This window comes from Grammomys surdaster, unplaced genomic scaffold (assembly GCF_004785775.1).
Source record: "Grammomys surdaster isolate TR1022 unplaced genomic scaffold, NIH_TR_1.0 64, whole genome shotgun sequence".
NCBI classification, from domain to species: domain Eukaryota; kingdom Metazoa; phylum Chordata; class Mammalia; order Rodentia; family Muridae; genus Grammomys; species Grammomys surdaster.
The window spans coordinates 15,079,801-15,084,349 of NW_021604566.1; the positions used below are offsets into that span (position 1 = coordinate 15,079,801).

Here is a 4,549-nt window from a genome sequence, read left to right on the forward strand (position 1 = left end):
TCTATCCCATGTGCAATCACCAAAGGTAGATGCTGATGTGGGAGACAGGAAGTGCATGCTGATAAGAGCCTGATATGGGTATCTCCTCAGAGGCCTTCAAGAGTCAGACATATTCAGAGGCAGATGCTCACAACTAGCCATTGAACTGATCATGGGGTTCTCAATAGAGGAGTTAGAGTGAAGACTGAAGGAGCTGAAAGGGTTTGTGGCACCATGAGGAGAGCAACAATACCAACCAACCACAGCTCCCAGGGTCTAAACCACCAGCCTGGGAGCACTTAGGGGGGGATCCAGGGCTTCAGCTGAATATGTAAAAGTGGAGGGCCCTGCTGGGCATAGGTGGAAGAAGAGAACCTTGACCTCATGAAGGCTGGATGCCCCAGGGGGTGGGAATTTTGAGGGTGGGGAGGTGGGAGTGGGGGGGGTGTAGATAGAGGTTACATCCACAGAGAAGAAGGAGGAGGGGCGAGGGGATTGGAGGTTCCGAGGGGGTGGTGGGGGATGGGGTAAGGGGACAACATAGGAAATGTAAATAAATCATCCAATAAAAAAAAAGGAAAAAAAAAAGGAAAAAAAAAAAAGAAAAAAAAAAGAAATTTTTTTTCCAACCCTTTACCACAATAATGTGTATCTTTGGTATTGAGGTGTGTTTTTTGTAGACAACAGAAGGAAGGATCCTGTTTTTCATTCATTCTGTTAGTCTGTGTCTTTTTATTGACACTGAGAAATATCAATAATGAATGATTATTACTGTTGGTGGTGGTGGTGGTAGTGGTGTGTGTGTATGTGTGTGTGTGTGCGTGTGTGTATGTATTTACCTTCTTCTGAGTTTGCTGCTATGAGATTACTTATTTTCCGTGTTTCGTTTTTATGCGTTAGAATTTTCTTTCTCATACCTTCTGTAGAGCTGGATTTATACATAAATATTGTTTAAAATTGATTTATCATGGATGATCCTGTTTGCTCCATCTATGGTGGTTAAAAGTTTTTCTGGGTATAGTAGTCTGGACTGGCATCTGTAGTCTCTTAGAGTCTTCAGTGCATCTTTCCAGAGCCTTCTAGCTTTTTAAGTCTCCATTGAGAAACTGAGTGTAGTGCTAATAGTTCTTCCTTTATATGTTCCTTTTTTTCTCTTGCAGTTTTTAATAGTCTTTCTTTGTGTTGTACATTTAGTGTCTAGATTATGTGATTAGGGGACTGTCTTTTCTGATTCAATCAATTTGGTGTGTATGCTTTTTAAGAGTCTCCTTAAGATTAGAAAGTTTTTCGTCTATGATTTTTATTGAAAATATTTTCTAAATCTTTGAGCTAACATGCTACTTCTTCTCCTTCTCCTTCTCCTTCTTCTTTTATTCCTATTATTTTGGTCTTTTTATATTGTCCTAGATTACCAGTATGTTTTGTGATAATACATTTTTTTAAATTTAACATTTATTTGACTGATGTAGCTGCTTCTTCTATAGTATCTACAACACCTGAGATTTTTTCTTCTATCTCTTGTTTTCTGTTGTTGATCCTTGCTTGCCTCTGTAGTTCCTGTTTGTTTACCTAGATTTTTTTATTTCCAGAATTCCTTCTGTTTGTACTTTCTCTATTGCTTCTAATTACATTTTCAGATTTTGGATCTTTCTTTTATTTCTTTCAACTGTTGGTTTATTTTTATTTTTTGTGCCTTCTTTAAGGGATTTATTCATTTTCTCCAATTTTTTTTGTCTTTTCCTCACTTTCTTTAAGCTAATCTTTTACTTGCTCATTGAGGATCTTTATTGTCATTATACAATTTGTTTTAAGGTCTTGTGCTTCAGCTCAGTTGGAACATGCAGGACTTGCTGCAGTCGGCTAGCTGGGCTCTGATGCAGACATAGTGCCCTAGATGTGTTGACTGTGTTCTTATGCTGGCATCTAGGCATCTGGGTTTGGGGTGATTATAGCTCTAAAAACCGATTTTTGAGTTTGTCTTTGTTATAATGGTGTTTTTCCCCTTGGTTTCTGTTTCCTCTCTGATCTTCTGATCTGTGTGGCTTGTGGTTGAACAAGGTTCTCCTCCCAATATTTTGGCTGGACCTCTGTAAAGCAGGGGGTCTTTACCTCACTTGGGACATGGTGAAGAGGAATGGTGGGAGTATTGAGGATAATGGAGAGATGCAAAAAAAATGGAGGCAGTCTGAGGGCAGGTGGTCTACCAGTTCTGGCACTCATAGACAAAATTTCAACAGGTGATTCAAGGGTTCCCAAATTCTCCATGTCACAATGCCTCCCAAGTCTTGGAGGTACACATCATCTTTACTGTTGTCCACTTGCTTCTTGATACCATTGAGCTCACTTTTACCTTTCCCAGACTGCTACAGTTATCCCTGCTCCATCATTTTTCATTGTCCAAAAGCTTGTTGAAATCTCTCACTTGCTATTGGAATCCACTCAGTTCTGTGGCTGCTGTGTTCAAATCATTAAAAATGTTTCTTAGATTTACTTATTTTTATGTGTATTATTGTTTTGTTTGTGTGTATGTACATGTCCCACACACATGTGTGGTGCCTGAGGATGTGCCCAGGGAGGTCTGAAGAGCATATAAGATTCCTTGGAACTGAAGTTATGGATGGCTATTAAACACTATATGAATGCTGAAAATTAAATCCAGTTTTATTTGAAAGAGCAGCCAGTGTTCTGAACCACTGAACCATTTCTTTCTGGCCTCTCCAAGCATTTTAAAAATGATATGAAATTGCTCATAGTAATCACATCATCAGTGCTCATCAGAAATGCAATTCTCTTTAATCTTTATAATTTAGCTTCTATTGTTACCACTCCAGAGAAATTATCCACCTCAAGATCACATCAAATTCCTCTTGCTAAATACATAGGCAATGGCCTTGACCCCATCATTGCATGTTTAGAAGGGAATCATTTAATCAGCCAATCTTCTTTGAAACTCTTTTCTAAGGTTGGCTGACAGCACACTCCTTTATGCTTCCTCTCACTTCATTTGATCACTAGTTGTCTTTGCTAGACGTTGCTCTTTGATCATCTCCTAAATGTTCAAATTCAAGAACTTGTACTTGAAATCCCATCATGTATTTTCTTGCATTCTCTCCTACAGAACTCTCAGGTAAATCCTTTGCTCCCAGTACTGTCTAATGACCTTCAGTCAGCTCAGGCCTCCCTCCTGGGTTTCAGCTCTTTTAAAGACACAATAACCACTTAACTTCTGATTTTTGTGTGCTTACTATATATCACATACTGCCCCAAGGTTTTAGATTCTTTAAGTTAATGCTCAAAATATGTTGATTTTGAAGACAATAGTGTGTGTGTGTGTGTGTGTGTGTGTGTGTGTGTGTGTGTGTGTGTAGCTATAGCTCAGCAATACAGAGAAAGTTAAGAGTTTTTACTGTTCCTGAAGAGAATCTGGGTTCAATTGCCAACACTCACATGATGAGCTCATAAACATTTGAAACTCTAGTTCCTCGGGATCCAATGTCCTCTTTTCAACTCAGTGGCCGTATACAAAACTATTTTTAAGACGTCTTATTTACTATTCTTTCTGTCTTTAACTCTCATCCATTTTTGCTACTATCATAGTTTTCTTCTATGACAGTAGATTCATTGATTTCTTCTCTTACACTCTTTTCTCAAACTGTACCAGGACAGAATGGCACCTCAGTAGCTTCTGAGGTCGGTACATTGCTATAACCACAATTTCTCTAACAATGCCCTACATAACTTAATTCTTATTCTGTATGACTTTTAGAATGACCTTTAAAATTCTAAATTACATCACACCCCATATTCTCATTCTTCCTAGTTGCTTAAAATGAAACTTCAAACCCGTACTCTGACATGGTGTCTGAGTCCCAGCCTGATTTAGAACTCTCTGGTGTGACTCTCCTGTCATCATGTGTGATACTTAAACAAGCCAACTCCTTTTTATACTGAGTTTTATTTCCCTGACAAGTGAATATAAACTTCCCCCCTTTACCAGTCACTTGGACCTCATTTTGCCTTTTAAAAAACTGTCTTAACCTGGATCACAAATACTAATTAACTCAAAAATTGTCTTTTCTATGAGGAAAGAGACGTCTCTCTGTCCCCTATTAGTCTTTTCCAGTATCTAGAAGCATCTTATACCATGATGGAACAGGGATGTTCTAGTTTCCTTTCTGTTGGTAAGAAACAGCAATCTGACCCAAAACAGCTTAGGGTTTATTTGGCTTATGCTTCCATATCCCAGTTCATTATTGTAGGAGCCAAGATAGGAACTTACAGCAGAAAGCATAGAGCAGTGCTTACTTGCTTGTTTGCTATCTGGATGATCACTTCCTCAAGTTCAGCTATCTTTCTTACAAAGGCTAGTTCACCTGCCCAGGAATGATGCTGCCCACAGTGACCTGGTCCCTTCCACATCAATAATCATCTGGCAATCTGCCAATTGAGACTGCCTCAGATGACTCTAGGCTGTGTCAAGTTCATAATTAAAGCTAGCTAGAACAGAGACAAAGAATTCAACAGAAGTTTGTTAAGCAAATGTGAATGATGAGATTGTTATCTCAGGATT

At 38.8% G+C, this 4,549-nt stretch overlaps 1 non-coding gene across 1 annotated transcript; it reads right to left on the reverse strand.

Moving 5' to 3' along the window:
* Positions 1-3,629: 3,629 nt before the first annotated feature.
* On the reverse strand, positions 3,630-3,736 carry LOC114623913. The gene has a single exon (XR_003711849.1). It is a non-coding gene; the product is annotated as a small nucleolar RNA SNORA66 (small nucleolar RNA).
* Positions 3,737-4,549: the final 813 nt, after the last annotated feature.